The sequence below is a fragment of the Lepisma saccharinum genome, chromosome 8, assembly GCF_977018435.1.
Source record: "Lepisma saccharinum chromosome 8, izLepSacc3.1, whole genome shotgun sequence".
NCBI classification, from domain to species: domain Eukaryota; kingdom Metazoa; phylum Arthropoda; class Insecta; order Zygentoma; family Lepismatidae; genus Lepisma; species Lepisma saccharinum.
The window spans coordinates 43303203-43330535 of record NC_139236.1 but is presented as its reverse complement, the minus strand read 5'-3'; the positions used below and the strand labels follow the sequence as shown (position 1 = coordinate 43330535).

Sequence of the window (27333 nt, the reverse complement as noted above, 5' to 3'; positions counted from 1 at the left end):
ATGCAAGTATTTCTGTATCTTACACGAACTTGAAGTTGTCAGTTATAGGTCGTATGATATGTAATATTTATTACAATTAGAATGAAATTGAATGTAACATTCGGAAGCAACTAACTATACGTTAATTGAAGATTTAGAGTCCAATATTTAATGTTGAGCGGCCTGTTCACCCAGCTAGGTTGCCTAACTGGCCAGGTTTGCGTAAGCCCGCTACTAAAAACAGCTGTCGCCACGATATTGTTGCGCAGTCTTCAACACTGTCCGTACATGGATAGAAAACTGAAACCATACATTGTGAGAAAAATAAACACAGCAACACAGGAGTGTTCTTCTTACTAAAATCATTTGCGAAATAATCTTACATTCGCAGGTTTTATGGCAATGGTCTACTTCATAATATGTCCTATTTTTGCTCTGATAACTTCACACATTATAGGGTGAATTTCTCAAGAAGTAGGTAATAAAAAAGTTGAAAATACAGTTCACGCGATTTGTTGTCCATCCCGGGCTTATTGAACACTCTTTTGAGAACAAACTGTAGCTAGAGACTAGACTATCAACTTCACATGGTTAGGATACTAGGCTACGAATAAACACATGGTCCGTTGTTTATCCCGATTATAAATTCCATACCAGATGATCAACAGGAATGCACAAATGTGCAGCACAAACAAATCACCGTCACTTCGCAACAAATGTATGTCAACAATTTGAATACGCGCTACCAAGACAGAGATCCCGAGTTCGAATCTCGATCTGGGTATGGGTGTTCTTTGCGAGTGTCGCTTCATCAATTTCATCATATCATCACTCATCCTCATCGTCGCGAATAGTCAAAAGTGGGAGTAAGTCGACGTAAAATAACAAAAATCAACGAATTCAATTGGATTACAGTGGTGACATAGTTTGTGTAGCCGATGCTCCTCTGATTTTCATTTACATCTTGCTGCTAGCATGCATCTTCTCCCTCGCTTCTGATTGGTTCGGGAAGTATAAAGCCGCCGCTCGTGCGGGAAGGACAACACGTTAGACCAAATAGTATGAACAATCGCACAGCTCCATTCTAAGCCAACTTTCACATCGAAGCGGTTACCTCGAAGTTTTCTGGAATCTACTCTTCCTGCAAACTCTGCAGAAGCAAAATTAAAAGTCACTCTGGTGTCGGGCATTGTTCGCCACCCTACTACGTACTTTAATTTTGTTTCTGCAGGTTTTGCAATAATTGGCTACCTAACATGTTACGAAATATTTAAAACACCAGGAGTTACATTAAAACCTATGGTAAGGGTGTGCCCCCGTATTTTCCCCACAAGTAAGAGAAGTTAAATGATACACACCAGGGCCGCAATATGGCGCCACTCCTCCCTGGAATTCTGGGAACAATCTCGCTGCTTCCCGCTGCTCATACCTCTTTCGCAGGCCTTACGGTCTTTCCTCAGTCATAGTGCTTTCTGCAAAGAACAAATGCAATTTCAATTAAAGAACAATAACAACAAAAAAGCTGTAGCAATGAACGACAATAGCCGTATCAAGAAGCCAGAAAGTATTGCATACATGTTTACAACACTGGAAAAAATGAAGAATGGGACCTAATGTGGAGAAAATGATAGAATAAATGAGATTAGTAGAGTCAGATTATTTTCGAGACATCTCCGGCTGACTGCGCGAGTCTAGCTAGAGAGCCTTTCACAGCGCAGAGCGTGAGCAAGACGATTAGGGATTGGTGCTGGGTTGAGATGACGTCAGTGGATTACTTGATGATTGGCAGCTTCTGGATTTGCGACTCGCTACCAAGCTGCAAATGAGAACAAACAAAAATGTTACGGAAATAATCTCACTCTAGCTGCAAAAGTTTAGTTTGCCATTCGAGTAAGCTCGAAAAAGAAATGCTAATTAGCACTCAGCCGACAAGTGAAATGAGAGTTACTGTTACCTGGATGGAACATAATTCAGTTAACTATCGGTGTCTGAAATGAGTGGGTGGGGGAACCATACAAGAGAATTTCGTCTTTATCACAAGTTCCACATTTATAATTCGTTCTCGAAGGGAGAAAGATGTGTATATTTCCCTGTTTTCAACATGTGTCTTATCATTGTTACTGTTCTGAGTTTGAATCTTTCAAGCCCACTTTATGGACAGAAAGGCCAATCGGGTTTGGATCTACAGTTTAAAAGTGGGATCCAAACCACTAAGTGCCTTCACCAGGTATCGAACCTGTGACCCCTTGATTAAAAAGTGACGATGTTACCACTACGCCATCGGGGAGGCCCTGTGTTCCTGTTGCTATTTCTGCTGCTACCGTTTGTGGTGGTGGTGCTTGTAGTAATTTATTTCATTTGCAAATAACAGTAGCTGAAAATGTCATAATCCTGGAAGTGTAAATTAAACATGTAAATGTGGATAAAGGATAATTTAAAGAGGATCCTAAAATTTTACTCTCGTTGCTCTTGGTATTATAATGAAACAATTTTAATTCCTATTTGTAACATTATCAAGTAAATCACACTGCATTAAAATTTTCACATTGTGAAAAGAGAAGTTGTTATATATACACCATAACCTGTATTATTATGCATGGTGAACGGGCAGCTATGAGCAATTGTAATAGTCTGTGCACAGCAACTTTATTGGACCTTGCTATGTATGGCTTTGTGTGTTAAAATGTAAATCCACCTTGTTATAAGTTAAAATATATATTTTATGAAGTTCCACTCTTGGCATGTGTATTTTTGTTTGTCATGAAGATTAAGACATAACAGAAGTTATGTGAAGTTTTCCTCTACGTTTCATTTCACAGATGATCATGAAAAGTCAACAAACTGTTTGTTTCCTTTTTCCAGCTAGTCATGTAACTCTGTGGGATAAAAATACAAAAAAACAGGAAAACAAACAAATAGCATCGCGATAGTGAAGACTCAAACGGAATATAATAATGAAAGATGTCCCGATTCTGAGAAAGTTCACAACTGATACCTATGTAACCTTGTTATCCATTTTATCCGGATGACGGATAGTGGACTGAGCAAAATTTCCTTCCATGCATGTTTCCCTTCATAACACCGGAAACTGCTCACGTGATTTGCGAAAGGAAAAGGGTGTCATATATGATGTCTGAAAAGAAAAAGTAAACAGTCTATGAAATGGAGAACGTGATACATGTTTCTAGCACCCACAAAGAGGTTCTGGAATATCACCTTACTTCGTTATGCGAAGTCTGTGTTCTCAGATCCAATCTGGTACACGCGCCGATCCTTTGTATGTCTACTCTAGGAAACAACTGTTGATGTATCGTTAGACAGGTTAGTAAGTTGATACGAAAAGGGACATCATGACTTAAGCATATTAACAAAAAATAACAATTATATAAGTATCGATTAGAAGGCAGCTTCTCAAATGCATACTTCCAGCATAAGCCATTGTTTTCCCAAAATTACTTTCCTTACGCAGTGAATTTTATTTTATTTTATTTGCTTTGATTCAGTTTATCTTACATCGCTTTTCTGCCACTTTTGGCTAATTGCGAAGATGGGGATGAGTGATGATTGATGAATGGACAGACACTCTCAAACACCCATGCCCAAGTCAGAATTCGAACCCGGGACCCCTAGCGTCGTAGCGCAATGTGCTAACCACTCCGCCACGGGGGCCGGCGGTAACTTTTATTGTAACTGGAGATGGTGAGTGAATACCCACGATTTCCGTAAGAAAGTTCGTCTTTCTTTCAATAGTCAGTCCTATTGTTTGCCATTTTCCTGCATTACACGTTTCTTTTCATGAAAGCTGGGTCAAAAGGAGAGGGGACTGTTATGACCCCCTTTTTGGCACACCACTGCATGGTTTACTCATAAGTGCAGTAAAAACAGAGGGTATTTATTACGAGTTTAATATAATTTGAGGATATCCACGCACAATATTTCAAGACAAATAAATCAATACCAGACTTGTCAATTCCTAGAAAAAAAAAGTGTTACTGCTGTATTTCGCTTCAGGCCTACACTGTAAACAGAAAATATCTCTGCATAAGAATAGATAATTCATTGCTCGAAGCGAAGGGGGTGGTGTGGTATCCCCCAGAGAGCAAAATTTCGTAAAGTATCCCTCCGTTGTCTCATTGTCACCATGTTAAACCATAGGAGCATTTCCCCAGCTAACCATAAGGCTTTACCTCAGCTAACGTTTTCCACTTCAGGCACTGTGCTATAATACGTACTACCATACTGTGTATCCTGTCGAGTAGGCTACCCGAAAACGCAGCCTGCTTTACGGGTAGCCTACGAGTGCAGGCATCCTCTCAATAAACTGGATTTTTCGACAAAAAGCAAATGCTCCAAACTAATGCATATTGCACATGGTGTGATAACGAACATAAGCACTAAAAACTTCCCAACAGGAGGAGGAAAGAGCTAATAAACACTGGTAAAGACTATCAGGCATTTAAAATCACAAAGGAAAAAAAGTGGTCAAAACGACAAAGAAAGGGGAGAAATAAAAAAATAGGAAACTTTACGAACACACACACCATTTTTCATCCTAAAAATAAGTGCCAAAATAAATTACATATAATACACTTCATGTAGGAGGATATGGGGATTCTTGTTGGCCTACAGTCAATACCGTAATATTACTTTTCCCTCCCTCTTCCACTTACGTAACGTGCAACTGAGCGTCAAACAACTTGACGTACATTTGTTACGTAGTAAAGTTACAATTATATGACATATATTTATAATATCACATAGTATTGTTCATAAAGAGTTGTCACAATTTTTTAGGGGAGGTGAGTTAGTGTTCTAAAATTACTGTGATAACATTAGACATAAGACTACAGAGACACCACAGATACGATTATATTTTGAAATTATTTATCATTTTAAAGCTTATAAAGTCTAGAACTTTCTTGAGTATATTTTTCTACATCGTCCCCTATAAAAAGTTATTATGAAACGAAAATGATTTCTTCACTTCAATTATAGTGGTTTTTTTTATTCTGCAATTTGGTTGTATTTATAGAAAAAATACTGATAACGTTTTATATTATGTATATTGTACTCAAGGGTTCATAAAAGATCAAGGTTTTATATTGAGTAGCACAAGAGATATGGTCGACAAATTAAAAATGATGCATCTAACATGGCTGACTTTATCAAGATGACGGATTTTCTTGCAATGCAAAAACTTCGGAACTTTGAAGGACACTTGCCGAACACCTTCCAGAAGGTTTCGTTTTGTTATTATTTTTAGACACATTGTCCCAAATGTGTCTATACGCACCGAACAAGCTGGAATGGAATCTGATGACGGAATTCACATCAAACGTAATAAAAAGGAACAGAGCAAAGGACAACCAGAGGTGATCGCAATGTTGTTGACACGCAAAGCCTAGCGAGTGACATGGGAATTGTCCACAAGTTTCCAGGTTATGAGGGAATTATCAAGGAGTTCCCGTGGGAGGACTGAACAGGAATACCTTCTGCAGAGTATTCTTTTCCGGCCCAGCAAGAGCCGAAGAGAAAGGCACATTGTGGCGGGAGGTACTCATGCTGGGCGAATAAGAATAGCATAACAAGAGGGGCTGTGTGCAATTGTCACATGTCGTTTCCATATGCTATTTGCACTCCTTGGTAGCGACACGCGGGAGGTATTTACGTACGGATCGCGAAAGGGTGAGTACCCTGCCTTTGTTTCCTGGAAGGCTTTGTTATCCGACCTTGGATATTTCAGAGAAATGGGTTTACTTTCTCGTATCTAAAGAAGCATGGCCCATAATACGTATATACATTAAGAATGGGAGGCGTTCAGCTTTCAGTCGCCCAAAGATACTAACCTTTTAATAGCCACTGTCGTCATTATTAATGTTAGTAGTTTTAGTGTCATAAACGAGGCTACAGCTAAACAACAATGCATTTCTAAACAGCGTTAATCTAAATATTGGAATAATATAATATTAATGTACATAACAAATTTTAAAAAAAGTAAAGTGCTCCCCTGTACTTTACAACACGCCATGAAGGCGTATAGGGGGTGTGGAGTTAGGGCACCACACTTTATTGATCTCGGCCGAAGATGGGGTGATGTGATTAGCACCACGCCTCTGACCGTCTTTACCCCCACAGAGTTTCCTCCGGGTACCCACTTTATACGACGCTGGGTGGGTGCCGGAGCTGCTTGAACAGACAGAAAAAATTCCGGTTCTCCCCCGCCGGTTATCGAACCCGGGTCTCTCGCATGGTAGTCAGTCGATACATAACATTATTCTTTTTACATTTAATATTTATTAGTTCGACTTTAATTTTTGATATGTAAGAAGTGCTATGTGTGTGTGTGATAGAGAGTGTGAGTGAGTGTCTGTGTTCATAACAATGTGAAGGAAATCACATTACTGAAATTGAAGAAACCACATTTTTTGCTAAAATGTTTAATTCTAGGGGGAGAAAATGTGATATTATCCTTTCGAATTATTACATGCAACGTATTATTAACATTTACACAGTAGCAATTATGTCCCCGGGTAACTATATCTGTTAAACAAATATGATGCAGTATTGTCCAGTCTTATGTATTTCATTGATCTGTTATAAAATGAATCCGAAATATTTACTAAACCAAAATAAAAATTCGTTATGAACTTTGTGTAAATGTTTCTCATGATTTACACGCAAGGTAACATAACAAGCAACTTCATTTCCCGCAACGAAATTCCCTCTCGCTAAATGTTAACAAATGGGCTAACGGGTTCGTGGTACGAACAATCACGACAGCCGCCACAAGCGATTTGGGCTTCAGCTGACGTCACAGATGCACTCTCTATATGAATGGCGCCCACAGAATATTTTCTCGCGGGAGGGGGGGGGGGCAGTAGGATTTCATATCTTGCCCTTTGGCCATAGAAACTTATATTTTACCTTTTATTGATGTTATTATTATATTTATTATTTTATAAATCATAAAATTCAAATTGATTTGAAAATATTTTGAAGTAGACAAGTTCAGACATGAGTCCGCTAGAAACTGGATTCGCCTTGCTTCCTTTCCGTAAACATCTATTACTTTGTTGATGAATAATGCATCAAACTTAATCTATCTCCTTCATGGCACCTCTGATCCTTGTTTTTACTCACCGAAGGGAACTGTCAAAAAGTAATTCATAGTGATGGCGCGAAAATTGACATGTTAAGATTACGATTTCGTGAAATAATTTACCGATTTTTGCGGTTCCCGAAGAGTCGAGAAATTCCAAAATATTGTATTTAAAGTGGTTAATTCTTGATATTTTCTGAACTAAGTGTCTGAAATTTCTTGAAATTAACAGTTTTCATTCCAGAAGTGCTAAAACAATCATTTCAGAAAGAACTAGTGTGTAGAATTCGATATTTTCACCGCATCATCAAATTTCGAAAATTTCCCGTCTCGAAAATTCCCAACCAGGTCGGGAAATGGCGATTTTTTTCAGTCCCGAAGGTCGGGAGTATAAAAATTTCCATTCTCAATCCCGTCCCGACCAAAACTCTTCCGTCCCGCACATATCTACGGCATTCAACATGACCTTAGTGTCTCTGGTGAAAACGTTCTCTCGTTATTTTGTTGGATATAGCAGTTAATTACTGTAATTTACAGCCTGTGATTTTGTTGGATATGGCAGTTCATTACTGTAATTTACAGCCTGTGAATAACAGAAAACAATATTATTTGTACTAAAATATCGGTACGATTTCATTATTCGAATTACAAGAAACTTTATCCAAATATCTCAGGGGGCAAGTGTTCCCTTTCACTCCTTCTGCGAACGCAGACACAAACAACACCAAACCAATAAATGATAAGCAGCACAGCCATCTTTCGGTTCGTTCGTAAAGCTTCTGAACGACAGACAGATCCAGAGCGCCACAGAGCGGCGAAAACTTGAACTTCCACACTGCACTGCGCTGTACGAGTGTAGATACAAGGTCACGGCTATACACTTGCCAAGGAACACTTACTATCCCGTGACGTAACTGCACTTATGTAACAAACTTACAACCACGCTGAAAACGCCAAGGTCATGAGATCGGAGGGAAAATAAAACCTCCGGATACAGGAGCACTAACCTCCAAGTCTTTCCTGAGTTGAGACTCGCCTAACTCACCTTTCGAGACGAATCCACCTTCACGTCCCAGACTGTTGTTGCCTCGCTTGGAAAAATACCAAAAGTGAACTTGGCCTGTACAGAGGGCGTGATAACAGTCCCGATAAAGCTAGCGTACAATAAACACGCTGTGGACACGACGGCGAAGGGTCATTCCGTGTCCCCCCCATCACAAAGCCTCGTCTCGGGGTGAAGGGTTAACGGTCAGTTGCAACATCGTCGTGTAGATTGATTTTCAGGTCTTCCCACGGTTAGATGGACTGTATCGTAGTGTATTTTAGTTGCTGTGTGTCGCTCTTCAACGGCCGTGGGCAATGGCGTACCTAGGGACGGTGATATCTCTCTATTTGGTCAGCTTTCCTAATTAAAAAAGAACTTCGAATGCACGTAAATAAGGCAAGATATAGAATTGACTCACCGCCTCCTCCAAAAGGTGACATGACCGCTCTTGTGGTAACTAGGTAAAAAATGTAAGTATTCGTTGATTTCAGGCTGGGTGAGCCCCGGAGCCGCTTTATGCGGGGACAAGGCCGGAAAAATTCTGACCTTGGATCACCAGCCCCGGGTATCCCGCATGAGAGTAGATGCTCTAACGACTAGACTACCTACAACTAGGCTTTGTGGTTATTAGCGTGCATAGGATTTTTTTTCGGAGCAGGTTGTAAAGGTTGTAAAAATGGATGTAGCTGCAGTTCTAGGGGAACGGGATACACAATAAAACATTTGTTAATAACTCATCTTAACCTTCATTTTAAAAGTTGTTCAAATACGAAAATAGTAATCTGAGGTCATTTTAAGGATGGGGGGGGGGGGGGTTGCATTCGCCACTTTTTTCTTTTTAGTTGTTTACTGCTTTCATTTGAACATTTATATCTTCTCAAAATTTTGGAAAGGGCTATAATCCCATCACCTTCCCTCTCGGTACGCCAGTGTCTTCTTACGTACTTTCTACTGTCTGACCATGTCTTCATTTGCTGAAGGCATGATGAACCACTACAAAAACAATTCGGTCAGAATTAGAATGGGAGACTTCCTGAATACGAGTCCGTCACTTCAACCACTGCTTTCTGTCAGGTTCTCCAGTGCAACGTCGTATCCGTGATATTATTGTGATCAAACAACCTATATCGACGATAGTGCGAATTGAGACTAGACCAAGTACGAGTTCATATGGGCAAACAGAAGACAAATTTCTTGAAAGTCGTAGTATATCTCTGAGCCAGCTGCACAGGCCCGTAGCCAGGCAGGGGCCAGGGGGCTCAGCCCCCCCCCCCACCCCGGCACTACCATCAGCCGCCCTTGACATTAGGTAAAACTATTTTGTGTAATTTGTTTCCAGTGAAGAGTGAAAATGTACACAGCTCACAACTTTAAGGATAAATCCACAGAACATGAACAGCAACGGTTACATTCTCTCATCTTGTTTACGAGCAGGAGTGTAAGTAGCTGCAAATATTTAGAAGATTATCTAGACTTTGTAAGTTCTTTCATAGGGGGGCTTCTTTATCTGTACCTTCACTGTCCCTGTTGTGACCTTCCGTTCAGACAGAAATCTGTGACTTTGATGTCATCATGCAAATTCCCTTCGCATCTGCATCAAAGGTCAACAGCTCCAAGTTTTAGGAACGAAGGGGAGTGTCATTGCTTCGGCCGGGGGTGAAATGTAGAGGAAAAGGTCTAAATATGGGCCCCCCTTTTTATGTTGTCATTTTCGGAGAGAAAAAAATAATATATCAAGCACCTGCCTTTAAAATGCATATCGATGAAATATATACTTAAAAGTAATGGCATGTTAAAGTATAGAAGGTCTCCATTTTTTTTAAAAAAAAGCAATTTCCAAAAAATTGTAAAATGATGTATTTCAAAATTGTGGTCTAAATATGGGCTACTAGTGGCAATATCGCAAAAAAGCAATTCAAATTTTAAAAAACAGTCATTTATCGCTAAAACATTATAAAATTCATATTTATGAATAATCTGTTATTTTGAAAATCACGCGGAATGGGAAAAATCGAAATTAAGAAAAACATCCAAATATTTGTTGAAAATGTGATCTCAACATTAGACCTCATGACATAGCCCATATTTAGACCATCACGCTATTTTTCTTATTCAATTTATTTTTGCTCTCTGTGGTACATATTTCACAAACATATCATGGCATTATAAAAGCCCACATTTGTTTTATGTACCGCTAATGTCATAACCCATACAAAGCAGATGAGAATTCAGAAAACGCTGAGTTAAAACATCCCTGCAAAAAGTTTTCGGAGGTCGAAATTAACAGAGTCCAAGGCCGAAACTAACCACCACTTTATCTTGGGAATTGGCGCGGCAACCTTTGTCCTTGACAGATAACCAGTTCCAATAGCCTCTGCCAGGCTGCAGCACCCGAGAGCGCTGATAACTCCAAAACCCATATTTAAACAATCGCCCATATTTAGACCTACTCCTCTACTGTAAGCAATGTGATTGAATATTGTAATTTTTTTTGTGTGATATATATATATATCTATATCATCTAAAGTAGTATTGAGTGTGTAGTGGACCCCGAAGTGTGTGCCGCGGCACCCTGGTGCACCGTGGCTCTGTTTTAGGGGCTCTGCCAAATTTTACATTATTTTCACTGAAATAATTATATTGTTCCCAGGCCCACATTCTGACTAGGGCGCCGCGGAAGAATCTTGAAACACTAGGGGCGCTGTGAAACGAAAACGTTTGGGAACCTCTACTGTAAAGGGTGATTTCAGTATCAATCAATTAACACTTTAAGAGATGATTTAAAAGATGTAGAAAAATGTAGTATTTGCATGATATTTATAAATTTTATATAAGTTAATGACTCATTTAATTCTGTCAATTTTTTTGAAAAATGGACTTGATTTACAAAGCCACCCCTGATAACCCGTGAGCCCCCCCCCCCCTCTGGAGAGCAATTCTAGCGTGGACCTGCAGCTGCATTGTAATGTATTTCGGTTATTTTATATTGCTTTACTACCTCGTGACAGTTGGATTGGATGAGGATGGGATGGATTAAGGAAACAACGCAATAAACGTCCGTACCTTAACCAGGATTCGAACCTTTGACCTTTACTCCAATTCACCAACTCCGAGTTGAACGATTTTCCCTCGAAATCTCCACATAAAAGAAGCAGATCTCTTTTGTGAAACATCTAGAATAGTATGACGAATGTCACGACAAGGGGAAGGGGATATCTATCATCTTGTTAATGAGGAACTTATTAGCGATATATGTAGTATCATAAATCTATTCGTTCATTCCAAGAATATCCAGAAAATCACAAGATCCAATTGTGAAGATTATCACAGGCAAGTATCTATAAATATATTGCGGAGTGTCCGAAACAAGTGTCTCAGAAATAATAATATAAATGTTTGAATTAATATGCTTTCCCTTCTTCACAATTTATATGTAATAATAATATGTAAATTGATATTGTATTGTTATAATTACATAAATACGTAAAAAGACAGTATAAGAATAGAGATATAACAACACATATTCATTATCTAGTTTCCATGTAGTTAAGATCGACAAAATTTGTAAAAACAACTGTCCTGGCACGGAAATGAACGTCAAAATGATAAAAAATGAATAATCATTGAACAAAAATAAAGTTTCTGATTATTATTTTAGGCATATTATTATAAGTAGTAGTGTTCATCTTTGGTAGGGTTCGAATCCCGGCCTGGGCGTGGATGTTTGTGAGTGTACATTCATCAATTTCATCATGTCATCACTCATCTCCATCTTCACAAATTAGCCAAAAGTGGCACAAAAAGCGAAGTAAAATAAAGCAAATCAAAATAATAAATAAATAAAATTATCTTTGGTAGGGGAGACCGGGGGGAGTTGCCCATAGGGGCGAGTTGACAAAGTCCATTTTATTCCTACCAGTCAAGAGTTGGCAACATTGCAGGTTACTGTGTATATGTGTCTTCTCTAGAACCAATTCACACCTAAGAAGTTGAGTGTCTTGTTCACAAAGTTTCTAGTGCACGACAAATAACATCAATTCTTACTTGCGAAGTAAATTTTCTCAACTCTATATTCTTTCTTATACGTTTTCAAAGTAAGTAAGCACATAGTTTATGCTAAGGCTATCCAGAAGACTATGATAAATTGCACCGATACTACACTCGGATACTTTGTTAAACTGCAATGTTTAGCAGCGGCATGACCAGGAAGTCCAATATGGCGATCGGGGTGAGTTGACAATAGGAAGGAAGGGGCTAGTTGGCAATACTGTATGCCTATTGAGAAAATTGTTCTTCTGTTGTTTCATCAAAAACATCTTAGCATATAGACACATTGTTTGTAATAATATATATTAGATTAAGATTATAGGACAGCATATTGCATTTGTATTTGTGATATATAAACAAACACTGGGTAAAAAATTCAGTAAACACTTTTGTAAACTTTTTTTAAAGCTTGGAACATTTACGCGTATGTCTCACGTTATACTGTTCATTTGAAAACATTTTTGTAATCCGTAATTTATAAGGCAGTATATTGTTTGAAATAAAATATTCCAAACCATGTATGAGGTAGAATTACACATATTGTCAACTGACCCCGCACATATACTTAACTCACCCCATATATACGGGGTGAATTGACAATACTGACACGCTTCGAAAAAACAAGGAATAACTTTACAAGTTTTAGCATCATGGTGTAATAAAAAATTACAGTGGTCAAGGAAACTACAGGTATTGCTCGTAGCATTTCATCAATAGTAGATAGTAATTTTTAAGACTTGCAGAAATTTAAACATAGAAACATGCTCAACTAAACCCGGTCTCCTCTACTGCAGTCGTATGATCCCAATATAATCCTTGCACTCCAGTAAGTTTGGAGGAAATTAATAACCCTCGATTATGCAACAAATGCTAAACAAGTTTATTTTCATTATTTAAGTACTTGTTAAGTCTTTCGGGGGGTCCGGACCCCCGGGAGGGACCCACCCACCCTTAAATACGTGCTAACACTGATCAGTCTACTCACCCAAACGAAAGGTTGTCATTTAGAAACATAGCCTGTCGATTTCTTTTCACAGAATCCATTCCAAATAAAGAAGGAGTTGATCTTTGAGTTCCATCAGCGGAACCTCTACTTCCCTTGTTCCTGATAAGGAGCAAACATCTCTTTGGGTGCCTGGCGGCATCGGACAAAATAGAGTGCATGGTGATTCAGTAATTAGACGGCAGGTGACAGAGATGTACAGCTTCTACCCACGCGCGGATGGAGAGAGAAGACATTTTTAGGAGGTCACTTACTGGGCATGGCACCACGTGTGAAGGTGCTTCAGACATTGAGTGTCAATGTCTTCTTTCGCGAGGATGAAAATACCTCTTGTTGATCTCACCAAGAAAACTATAAATGCTGTCAAACCATACACATCTTTCCCTCTGACTTTCCTTGGGATCCTTGCTGTGTCCCTTCGGATTACATGTCCTGCCCATTGTAATGTTCAAATTTTGTTATCTGATGCCACATCTATGTATTTATACTTTTGGTAAAGTTTTTTGCATCTTTTCTCCATTGATTTCCTTCTCATACTGTTCCAAATATTTTTTTCTCTCTCAAATGTGTTCAATTTGTTTTCCCTACTTTTGTCTTAATGTCCACGTTTAATATCGCTGTTTTCACCATTGTTTTATGCAATCTCAGTTTCACATTTCTGTGCGAATCTTTATTTTTCATTATACGGGTTCGAATCCCGGCTTGGGTATGGGTGTTCTTTCTGAGTGGCTTCGTCAATTTCATCATATCATCATTCATCATCGTCGCGATTAACCAAAAGTGGAGTAAAAGCGACGCTACATAACAAAAATCAAAGAAAATTTATGTATTTCTTTTTCTTAATTTTTATTCGTTATTAATGTGTCCAGGTATATACGTAAATTGGGTTACTTTCTAATTGGAATTATTTTCCAATTTTTTTTTCCAAGATTGTAACATACAACAAATCACAACTAAGGGCCTCCCGATAATGTAGTGGTAAAATTGTTTCCTTGTAGTCAAGTGTTCCCGGGTTCGATACCCGGTGGAGGCACATGGCACAGTGGTTCCGATCCCACTTTAAACTGTAGGCCAAGTCCCGTGCCTTTCTGTGCATAAAGTGGACTTAAAACAACAATTCAATCAAATCACAACTAAAAGTAAGTTCCCCTCCACCAGGCATTGCAGCATTCGCGTTGTGACTAAGGCCCATGTAAATCCATCTACCATTAACTCTCTTCATAAACATAAAATCTACACATCACAACATTTTCTGATATTCGTAATAGTTATACTCAAAAGTTCCTGGAATCTTCTATTGTAGTTGAAAGCAAAAGTTCCTGGAATCTTCTATTGTAGTTGAAAGCAACGACATGTGGCAACCCTTCTTCAATGAGCGATACCTGGAAACCTTTAGTTATTTTACAGGTCCCTCCAGAAAAGAAGGGTAGTACTAACTCGGCTTCGTATTGGACACATCTGCCTCACGCATGGTCATTTGCTGCAAGGGCTGGAACTTCGGCTTTGCCCTGCATGTAATTTCATTTTAAGTGCTCGGCATATTCTTATCGAAAATACAGATTTTAATGTATCAGACAAAGTTTCTCATCTTCTCGACTCCCTCTCATATGTTGGAAGATTATGAGTGGTTCAACGTAATATTTCTAGATTTTTGATAACCACGGGCATTTTACACTGTCTCTGAAATGCCCCTATTTCCATTTGAAAAATTTAAGTTGAATCCAATATGGTGGATCCAAGATGGCGTGTAACATGCATCAAATATGCCTCACTTGGTCTCCTAGATATTGCATATAATAATAATAATAATAAATCTATAAAAATCATATGGTTATTCTCAGACTTTTGAATCACCGTGTAGCCTACTATGTATACTGACTGCATTGTCAAATAATTTTCCCCACCAATCCGAAACCCATTGATGTTGAGTGTCAGTGCTGGCAAATTTCTATTCGGTTTCTTTTATAAATTACTACGAAATAACTTTATTGCCAAAGGTGTGAATTAGAGCCGGACCTTGTGGCCGAGTGGTTAGTACATCGCGCTGCGACGCCAAGGGTCCCGGGTTCGAATCCCGCTCGGGCTTGGTTGTTTGTCAATGTCCATTCATCAATTTCATCATTTCATCACTCATCCCCATCTTCGCAAATTAGCCAAGAGGCACAAAACGCGAAGTAAAATAAACTAAATCAATCAACTATGCAATTAAAAAAATTCTCTGAATAAAAATTAATTCCAAACAAATATAGTTCGCCCATTTCTTTACAGTGTGCGCTACCACACCCCCTATACGCCTTCATGGCGTGGTGCTAAGCACAGGGGAGCACTTTACCTTTACCTTTTACCACTTCTTTACAGTGAACGTCATGTCAATACACGTGATTCAACTGAGCCGATTTCTTGTTGCTCGGGCCTCGTCTCTATAATTCGAATACAATTCTCCCTTTTCCATCTCATTTATAAACATCATTCTAGTCCATGTTCACCTCTCACAAATCATGAAGTGGACAGCTGTCTAAATACTAGTGAAAGTGATCACAAACAGAAAGGAGAAATCATTGTTACTCACCTTCTAGGAATATTTGAGGGTCACAAAACCATAGGCGCTACTCCAACGATGCCATAACACCGTTGAATAAAACCTGTAAAAAAGTTAAATGAAATATATTAATATCTGCGATTAGAATGAATCAATCTTAGGTTCAAATTTATTGCATCTTAGGCGAGAGGGTTGTTTAGAGTATAAATTACCTCTGTGAAGAAAATATCAATCACAGGTACAGGGTGATTCAGAAGTCCCGACACCATGGGACAACTCTGTTATTAGCGCAGATAGCGAAAAAATGGAAAGAGGGGAAAGTTGTAGAAGATATGAGATTTTCAATCTAATGTGCTTCAACTTTCAACGTAGAGGCTTCAATGACAACGGAAAAGGCCTTGTTATATACCTCGTCCATAAAGGGGAGATTAACGTTTTCGCAAAACCGTACTTCGGTAAATTAAGTATTGATGACTTTTTCTATCCCGTACAGTACGGTTTTGTGGCATTGTAAATGTCCCTTTTAACGACGAAGCATTTGACAAGGCATTTTCCGTTCTCAGCCTCAACAGTGCATTCAACGATTAAATTGAAGCAGATTAGAACGGATTTTTACGTATGTTGATGGAGAGGTTGTCAGAAGTTTGTTTGGCGTTTTGTTTAAATTCTCTTATCATTGCGTTAAACGAAGATTATTAAACTCTACCACTAGAGGAAGAAGTCCAAAGGAGTGAGGTCTGAGGAATGTGGAGTCCACTTCACTTTAAAGCCGCGTCTATTTTTAATTCCTTTTCCAGGGCAGTTGCCATCAAGCCAAGGGCAAACAGGAAGGGCATAACGGACAAGAGCATCATCATGTTGGAATCAGGTAGAGTGACCTGCAGAAAGACCCAGTACACACACCACAAAACCATTACCGCCGGCTTCGCTGACTGAGTGGTCCATCTAACGAACTACAATGACCGATGTTTTAGGTTCATCTTGGGGCATCATCTAGTTCATCAGTTCATTCTCATCGCTGTAATTGCCGGACCCTGTGGCCGTGTGGTTAGCACATCGCGCTGCGACGCCAAGTGTCCCGGGTTCGAATCCCGCTCGGGCTTGGTTGTTTGTGAATGTCCATTTATCAATTTCATCACTCATCCCCATCTTTGCAAATTAGCCAAGAGGCACAAAACGCGAAGTAAAATAAACTAAAATCAATCAATCATCGCTGTAATTACACCAAGAGGCAGAGAAGTGGCGTAAAATAAATTAATTAGAAATAAACGTTATTTACTTATTCTGAGAGGGGTGAAGAGGGTTCTTTAAGTATACTTCCTTTTCTCATTTTCAACCAAAGGGTCGTTAGGTACAGTCACCGGCAATAAAACTGGCACACATGGATCCTGAAATACTCGCTTCCCTGCAAGACGTTTTGTGTGTTGCCTAACTCTACGGCGGTGGTAGAAGTTGCCATTGAAAATTAGCTATTATCCACGTATCGCCGTAGAGTTAGGCAACACAAAAAACACCTTGCTCAGGATCCAGGTTTCTCAGTTTTATTGCCGGTGACTGTACCTGAGCTCGTCTAGAGATGATGTCTTCTGGGTAATGAGTCGTCCTCGAAAGATTTACTTGCAATTCAGGGTTGCATTCCACTGAAGCTTGAAGCGTACGTGTATACTTTGAAGGGTTTTTCTGAGACGCACTGAAAGTCTCTCAGCCTAGTAGCTTATAATCACAGTGATTAGAGGGAAGTCACTGCTTCTGGTCTCTTAATGAAGTAGACTGTAAACTTTGTCACTTGTTGCACGATTAAATGCAACTTTTTTTGTCTGAAAAACCCATGTAAGTAATTGCACGGTTGCCTCCTCTATTATGCAACAACTTTCACCTTTTTGTTTCGGGTACTTTTTACTAACGTCCGAAGTTTAACCGCTGACATTTTTATCCGACTTGGCAACACAGATCATCAAAAGAATCAAGAATTAATATGAATATAATCATTAGCTGACATTTCTTGTTTGTTTACCCTGAGCTTCATCGTAATATCCGGATTCTGTCTTGTTGATAGCTACCAAGCACATATCGTAATAGAACAGGAAATGCACAGGCTGTAGGCGTATGTATCTGAACCTCTCCTTCCCTTTTCTTGACCTTTTTTTTTCTTTTTTTTTCTTAACATTTACTTAATCGCCCCCTACTTAGGTATAGTTGCAAAATTAAGAAAAAATATATTTTATTCAATAAAAAAAACCTACCACAAGGCCGGTTAAGATGAAAACTGAAGCTGAACTTTAACAATATATTTTGACTTGCTTTAAACATTATTGCATGTAAAATTAATGCTTCAGAGTCTTCATCCTGGATGGGAAATGGCCACATTACTTTATATAATATTTTAACAAAACATCACGCATACAAGAACATAATCTTAACGACAACTCAATACAATTTTTGTTTTCCACATATTCAATTTTATATAATCCTAGTACAGATATATAACAATATAAGTTCATTGTCCTATAAAAAATAGCAAAAATTGTTGACTACGACTCACGACTACGCAGTACGCACTGTGTCCTACAAAAAAAGTGCAGGGATGAGCATAATTAGCCGACGGTTTTAAAATAGCAGAAACAAAACGAACACGTTTCACTGGAGCATATTACGTAAATGGAATAAATTCTACACTTCTTGGAGATAAATTCAAAAAACAGAAACAATTAATCTGTACATTTGGAGATTAAATCAGATAACACACAAGCACCTATAAACTGTTACTAACAAAAAAAAAAAAAAAAAAAAAAAAAAAGAAAAGAATGTATCTCAAGTGGTCGCCTTGTGGACAAGTGGCCTTGTGATGCTACACAGTACTGGAGTCTTTTTCTGCAGTAACATCACGCGCTTAAACATCCTTCCCAATACTCTAAATTACTCGCTCGATAAGACTTCAATACTGGGAAGCATATCACAAGATGGCCACTTGAAAGACAGCACTCACGAATAGTAGATCTCACTTCTGAACCAACTTACTAAAAACAAGTATTTTCATTCTCATTTTGCTTATTTACTTTACCCTTACATGTTGCCAACCCTTGACCATATTTTGTCCTTTCTCGTGTATTAAGAATGCTTATATGTTTTTATATAATCTTAATTTGTATTAGTCTTAACTATATCACACCAAGCACAATTGTGTCTCTTAATTTGAGTATCTTTTGTGAATTTGATTTCAATCCTTTTCCTAACTTTTTCTAACTTTTGTATCTTCTTTATGTTTATTTCTTCTTTTTTGTTGTTTGTTATTTGTACAAACATTTAGTATGTATGTGTATGTAGTTTGTGTATCCATTGGGGTTAGGTGGCAGAACAGCCGCAAGCTGAACTTCACCCTTCAATAAAGAAAAATTGAAATTGAATTATGTTTGGTTAGTATCAGTTTGTGGGTGTATGTGTATTGTTTGAATTAATCTCCTAGAAGTGTAGAAATTATTCCATTTACATAATATGCTGTAGCGAAACGTGTTTGTTTTATTTCTGCTATGTTAAAACCGTCTACCCCACTCATCTGTCACATCTTAAGATCAACTTGAGCTGCTACAAAATCAGCTCAGGTTGCAAAGTAAACAAGAAAACGGAACTACTTGCGAAGAAGCCCGGCGGGTTTTCGAAACTCTGACGTCACAACGTGGCATTCGAGTTACAAACGGGTTCTGTGGTCTACATTTGACGAACCTTCATGCCTGCACCACATAATGCAACTTTCGAACTTTTACAGGACTTTTATAGCCAGGGGCGTCGGAGAAAGCAAGGAAAATTTCCAGTTTGGTGATTTCCAATTCATAGGAAGCGACACATACATGCGCACATGTTAGCATACATGTATGTTCAATCTCGGTATTGGGAAAAAAACAAAGAGGTACCGAGAGAGATAGCTGCAAGAAGGAATGGAAGGTCGAATTCAAAAATTTAGATTTGCCCGAATCTAAATATTGCGAGTGGATGTGGATCCTATTTGATCGTTTTCCGGAGGAGAGGGGACGGTTATTTATGAAACGTGGCATCTTAATTGAATTATATTGGGAATTAATCACAATAGAAAGGTGAGCAAAGTCTCATTTTCAGGCTTAAGACCTGCATACACACTTTTTCTGGACCAAAAGGCATTATTAACACGTTTTGAATCTATGTGCAATGTTGAACAGCAAGAGGGCCTCCACGATGGCGTAATGGTAATATAGTAGCCTCGTAATCAAGGGGTGTCGAATTCGATACCCGGCGCAGACACACGGTGGCTAGGATTCCACTTTAAACTGTAGGACCAGTTCAGATTAGCCTTTCTGTGCATAAAGTGGACTTAAAGCTCCTGAACAGAAAGAAACAACCTCCACTAAATCGATTTTTCTCTCGGGTATGTTGAACTCATGTTTCTCAAAATTGTCCATATAAATACACTTCGTGATACATGGATTACAGTGATCAAATCATACGTCTGCCATTTGTTAACCATCACTAGACTGGCTTACACGTTGTGATTTTCCTACGTTGGGGACGACGAAGGACGTGTTACCCTACAGGACGGAGAATGTAATGGTAAATGTGACACCAAAATAAATAACTTAAAGATTTGTGCAAAAACATTTGGAGTTCGTTCTCATAAATATTTCAAGGTGTTAGGAGACTGTGAAGAGGTTGACTGCAACTCTGCTTAATACAGTTACTCACAATGTTGTTCGTACAGGGCAAACGTATCGACAGAGTCGGATTTGCTAAAGAGCATTTACATAAGGATCAGGAGTTTTGGGACAACGTGATCTGGTCCGATGAAACCAAAATAAACCTGCACTGATCGGTTGGTGCGACAAGAGTGTGGAGGAAGGTAAATACGCAGGACAATGTTGCCAATACAACGCCTACGGTAAAACATGGTGGAGGATACATTATGATCTGGGCATGGGCCTGTATGTCGACTAAAGGAGTTGGGAAAATGCCAGTCATTGGTGGAATCCTGGACAAACATGTCTGTAATAATATCCTGAAGAATAACGTGAAAAAATGGGGTTGCCACGTGTGTTCACGTTCCAACAGGATAACGCCAGCAAACATACTGCTCAACTCAACAGGGACTGGTTGATTCTGAATGTACCAAAGCACTTGAAAACACTAGTTCAAAGTTCAGATCGGAATCCGATTGAGCATTTATGGACATTTTGAAAGAAACGTGTCCCTAAACATGAGTGCAAGTCAAAAGAACATCTGAAGAGGGCAGTCGCTTTAAAGTGGGAGTGAATCTGCCCAGACACCTTCAACACCTTGGTCGCTTCTACGTATGCACAGGGTTATGATTCTGCCGATAAAATTGTCTCATTTTGTAATTTTTTTATGTTTGTTTTTTCTGTTTTCATTGCAACTTTACGAACAGAAATGTCGACATCAAAATAGCATGTTTGTGCTAAAATATAATGTTCTTTCGTTATTAATAGAGTTTGTGGGGAAACAAACGGTTGTAAATAAATCAGCACACGTGTTATAATTACATGTAGGGAGAATACCTAATGTACTAAGGCTTATTGTAATTTTTGCTTTCGTTTACATTTCATCTGTACGATCAACAATGTGAGTAACTGTATATTTTTATAGTCCTACATTTACTCTTTGTAAACGCAGAGACGCTTTTTGCCTGACCATTGTCAGTGGTAGACGGACAGAAGATCACTGACGCTCGTTTATCACAATGACAGCTAAATATTCAATCGTACAACAAACTGTGACTATTCTCCTGGACAGAGTATGATGGCCCTCGTCTCCCCCAATGTGGGAGGAACGACATGTGTGTTCTGCACATCGACAAAAAGTCTAATACAGAGTAGTCAAGCCTCTTGCCACCCCCAATTTAACAGGACAGGGGAAGCGTGGCAGGGGCGATCGTTTTCTCCTTGTTCTATTTCACCCCTCATAGACATGGCGCTGGGCGTTCCAGGGACAATAACTGGAGATAGGCAGGTTGCCGAGAAGATGAACAAGATGTGGTGAGGCTTCGGACTGCAAACTGCGACTCGAGTTGATATTTCTGCAGATGAGGAATGGGTTAGGGTACTGTGACAAAATCTATAACTTTTTTTTACTTCTTTCAGGTTGCAGAAATCACAGATAGCGAGGTCAAAAGTGTGACTATATTATACACGGTTGCTGATGTAGGACTCCTGATATTGTTGTGTGTTGAAGTGCGATTTCTGAATGAAATTTTAAGAAAAGAGTCAATGCTTTGGAGTTTCTCTACTCCGTTACAAGGCGAATAATGGAAAGAGTGGAGTGGACGATTCCCTCCACAATATATCTAAAACTGATAATAAATCATCATTTAGCATTTACGTAAATGATAATCACCTCCTCCTTAACGTCTAACATTAAGTGATCACCTTTTCAGGGCAGCTGTGGTTTCCGGAGTGAGATTTTTATGACGTATTTGCTGGGTACCGAATTCAATTAAGGTTACTTTTAAAGTTGTTTCTGCTACACAATAAAAGATTGATTGATTTGGTGTTTTAAGTCCTCTTTATGGACATTAAGGCTATTGAGACTGGACCTACAGTTTAAAGCGGTATCCGAACCACTATGTGCCTCCACCGGGTATCGAACCCGGGATCCCTTGATTACAAGAGGGGGGTTCTCAAACTTTTTCGTTTCACGGCGCCCTTAGTGTTTCAAGATGTTTCCGCGATGCTCAAGTCAGAATGTAGGCCTATCTAACACTTTCAACGCTCAGTTAGCGTGGTTAGGTTGCTTGCCTTAAGTTAAAAAATAAACACATATTTCAAATTCAGAAACATTTTATACAAAGTACTAAATAAGCACATATTTGGCACAATTATGTCCAAAACCATATGTAGACTAACAAGTAAGTGTCATTTCAGTGAAAATATTGGAACATTTCGCTGCGCCCAGTAAGGCACCGAAGGCGCCGCGGCGCACACTTTGGGAACCACTGCTGCAGGTGATGTAACCACCGCGCTCTGCACACCTGCTAAGGAAGCCAATAGTCTCTTTATGCAGGGATATTGTTGTAAAAAGAAAGAAGAAATACCTAAAATCAACCACCCCCTTAGAATTGAACTGGGGCATTCTGCGTGTCAGGCAGACACCCTAGGGCCTCCCTGATGACCTGCAGGTAATGCAACCAAGGAGTCCTGGGTTCGATCCCCAGGAGAGACACGTGGTGGTTCGGATCCCAATTTAAACTGTAGCTCCAGTGCCAATTAGCCTGCGCATCATAATATGGGCTTAAAACAAACTGATCCGTATTACTTGCAAAAGTCTAAAATATGATTCCTTGGAACGGTTTGTATTGATGATCCGGTTCGTTCCGAACAGTTGGTGAGGAACCTTGATTCCCTTGAAGACTCTTCTCAGTGAATTGGCGAGAGCACGCCGGCGACCTTGACCGAAATAGCAGCAAACCAAGTTCCCTGAAGTTTCCTCCGCATTCGCACAGTCATGAACCGCCAACTGGCAACGCAGAAAAATGACTGTCTTTCCTGTCTCGGACGCACGCACACTCCTGCACGCGCTACTCACAAACACGTGTGATTTGTTCAACTGAATGTCATGGTTATGCAATTCGAAGTTCATCGATTCCATTTTTTGCAAAGTTTTTATGCTATTTGTTGTGATCAAGGGCATGGTTCTATCAGAAAAAAATAGGTCTCAAGTATGTATACACATATACGTACATCCTACGTACAAACAGTGTATGTATGTATATATATATATATACTCATGTTTATATACATATAAAAAATTGTTCTTGCATTCAATTCATTTTTAGAAAATTTTTCAATATGCTCTTCCAGTGGTTCTTCGATGGGGGAATGAGGAGGAATTCCACCTGATTATTGCTTGCCCCTCTCTTATTTGCTTCAACCTTAAGGAATATGCCTGTATGTCTCTGTGAACGTGTTTTAATTGGTCGTCACCAAAGATCCCGGGGTTGAGTCCCAGGCTGAGAATAGGTACTCTTTGTGAGCTTTCCTTCATCAATTTAATCTAATCAGTAATCACTTATGATCCTCAACTTCCCTTCCACGTAGTCAGAGGCGCAACCGCGATTTCTTGTCGGGGAGGGGGCAAGTACCAGGATAAACGTACCAATAATAATAACACTAATAATAATGACAATAATAATGACATTATTATTATTACTATTATTACTACTAGTGTGTTAATAGTAGTAGTATCAAAGACGTGATTCTCCTCATAAATTACGCAAAAAGGGGATAGAAGTCGGTGCTAAAGCATATGTTTGGAACAAACGATTTGAAATATTTTTTTCAACACGTGCAATTTCACATTAGTTAATAATGGAAAACAAACACACAAACTGTATTTATGAATGGCAGACAATGAACGATAAATGCATTCCGAAGATAATTTTTTTCTGCATAACATGTAGGAACTTTCACGTACAAGATATGTTTTACACATATGCAACATGGAGCGACATAAAATAAGAAAATATATATGTAACATGCTAACACTAAATTGTGTACGTATTCAAAGTTTATTCAATACACATATACAACATATATTATTTAAATACATTACAGATAACAACTATATTGCGAGCGAAGCAAGCAAGAAAATTTTTAGATCCAATTTTTGCAACTGAAAACATGGCCGACTCCCGCCGCCCCCTAGCTAAGGCTCTGAACTTGACGAGGCTCGATTTCTACTTTTCAAGTAAGTTAGTCATAACCCCCATACCATTATTCTTTTTTAACATTTCACAATTTGGTTAGATTTCTGATAGCTAAGCAGTACACCGTTTCCAGTTTCCTGGATTCAGAAAGTTAAAAATTGTATTTGTCTTTTCCAAATTGCCCCAATTTTCTTAAAACCACATTACCATAAATAAGCAGCATATCGATTTCCAGGTTTCTGCCTCAAAAATTAAAATGTTAAATATGGCAACCCGGCATTTCTGCACTTCAAAGTGTAGGTCCAGTCTCCCGAATAGCCTTACTTGCATTAAGTGGACTTCAAACACCAAATCAACCAACCAACCAAATCTTGAATCAACTTTGAATGTCTTTTACTAATTAGCGTTGTCACTAACGACCCACGATTAGAATAATCTGCCCGTACTACAGATGATGTTTTGTGTGAATTTTTGCAGAACGCAGCGAGAGTATGGGAGCGCACATAGCGAGTGAAAACGCGCGCGCGCGTTCAAATTTTACTCGCTAAAGGGCAAATTTTAGTAACAATCTTGTCATTATTGGTATCAAATTAAAAGTAATTTTATACTCTACAACTTTTGTTCGGATAATTTTCCAATATTATCATTCGTAACGAAAATGCAGTGCCAAAAATAAAAAAAGTAAGCATGAAAATTTACATATTTTTTTTATTTTGTCTTAAAATAACTCAAAACCCATTGAGAAAATTTAAAACATAAAGAGGACTAAATTTATAGAGAGTAATGTTGGCACTGAAATTTTAAAAAAGAACGTCCCGATATGTCCACTAGTTTCAGAGATATGGACGTTTTCATAAAACACTGCATATTGAATGTTCAGGGGGGCGTAAAGGGAGGAGCTACGGAGGGGAGGGGGAGGACTTTTGGGAAAATACATCTCTTGTGATGGTATAACAATAAACCAAAATTCAGCTTTCCCCTAATTATTTCTGACAAACCCCCCATTTTTTGCCTTAGTTTCCTGGACTATTAGCCAAACGTGGCGAAGTAAAATATCAAAAAACAATACACACACACACATATTGCTGCGTGTGAATGAGTGTGTATGTATAAATTCCGATGCTTCGAAAAGTTACTGAAATTTTCCCCTTCACTGGAAATTTTTCAAATACCAATTTTGGCCATAAGTCCAAATCAGAAATAAGTGGTCTCGCGAGGGGAGGGTGGAACTTTAGATCAAGAAAAAAGTAATTTTAGAAATTCACACAAAACTACATTATTTTTCGGAAAGGTACTCGAAGGCGAAAAGAAACAAACTGAGATCATAATCATACGTTATTTACAAATCCGCCTACGGAACACACACACAGACAAAAAAAAGTACACTTCTCAACTTCTTATTTGCTCGCCTTGAAAAAATATCAGTCTTCAATTCGTCAATTTAGTAACATAGCACTTCAGAACCAACAGAGTAAACCAACTTTGAAACAGCTATTCCGACTAACTGAAAACGCTCTTGTGAAAAGATTTCATTCTCCTACATTTCATGGAGTTAGAATATAAACCAATAATATAATACACGATCAAAGAGATGTAAGGAGAAATAAGAATGTTGAAGATTATTTACGATTTTACGTTCTCAAATTGAAGAGAGAGAAATGTATGTGCAGTTTGAAAAACTGAACACGTTTTCCTCCACCTGGAGTGAATCGCCGTCACATTTGAACACACACAAGCAAATTTCTCACATTTCTAGGCGAATTTTCAGTAACGATACCTTGCAGAACACCGACAAATGATTGTTTCCACAAAGATCATGGGCATCGCCAGAAAATTTTGTAAGGGGGGGGGGGACAGGCCACTGATAAAAACTCGAATAGTAAAAAAGAAATAACAGTAATAATTATTATGGTTATGACCTACATCACTATTATAAAATGAAAAAATTAACCAAATTTATTCCATTTTTTTATTATTATTATTTCTTTGATTATTGGGGATACTTTTCTACTCGATCCACTGGTCCAGCGACTATCCAGCACAACTATTTACCATTATCTTTTATACATCTCATCCAGTTGTGTACTGAAATGCTAAGTTATTCATGAGAAAACTTCTATCAGAGAAATATTTAGCCACAAAATTATGTCGTTTGGACCGAATATATGAAAATCGCGCCCATACAAAAATCTGTGTAAATTGCGACCAGTTCAAGTATTCATTCCTAGCGACTACCTGGTCACCATGAGTCACGGCCCACCTGCTCCCCATGAGACACATTCCACCGCGGTAAACATGACTTTTTTTTATGGATGGGACCTTTAAAATCTGTAGCAAGCAATTTTCTCAAATATGCACGATCCATATAGACTTTGGAAGTTCAAAGAGTGAAACAAGTATCTATCCAGTGGCCCTTGCATTCTTACCAAACAAAAGAAAAGAGACATACATACGTCTTTTTCGTAATGTACTTGAACATATTAAAGAAGGGAATCCTAAAAATGTGACCGCTGATTTTGAACCAGCAGCGATTTCTGCGCTAAAACTTGCGTTCCCATCAGTTGAAGTGCATGGATGCCATTTCCACATGAAAAAATGTCTGTGGAGAAAAGTGCAAGAATTGGGACTTACTCGCGAATACAGGGAAAATGAAGAAGTAAGATTGCATATCCGCATGTGTGCTGCGCTGGCGTTCCTTCGGCCTGAGATGTCTTTCACGGCTGGCTCAAGCGTACATTCCCAAGCACCTACAGTCGCCAAGCTTTCTGAGTTTTTCGACTATTTTGTGGAGAGGTGGTTAGAAAATTGTGAAGTCCCGGTCAGTCTTTGGAGTTGCTACAGACAGCGTCATCGAACCACCAACGCTGTAGGAGGCTGGCACAAAAAAAATAATAATATGCTGGGAAAGCCGAATCCTAAAAAATTAAAGACGTGATCGAAT

At 38.8% G+C, this 27333-nt stretch overlaps 1 protein-coding gene across 5 annotated transcripts in view; it reads right to left on the bottom strand.

Annotated features, from left to right (window-relative positions):
• Positions 1 to 27333, bottom strand: part of cyc (basic helix-loop-helix ARNT-like protein cyc) — a 241675-nt gene that overhangs the window by 126622 nt on the left and 87720 nt on the right. For 4 of the 5 annotated variants that reach the window (XM_083126560.1, XM_083126563.1, XM_083126564.1 and 1 more), the window contains exons 2-3: positions 15743 to 15815; positions 1338 to 1451 (exon numbers count right to left, since the gene is read on the bottom strand). The gene's annotated coding sequence lies outside the window, so the exon portion shown is untranslated. Of the gene's footprint in view, positions 1 to 1337; positions 1452 to 8123; positions 8193 to 15742; positions 15816 to 27333 lie in introns of those variants that run through there. The other variant, XM_083126562.1, reaches the window with a different exon arrangement.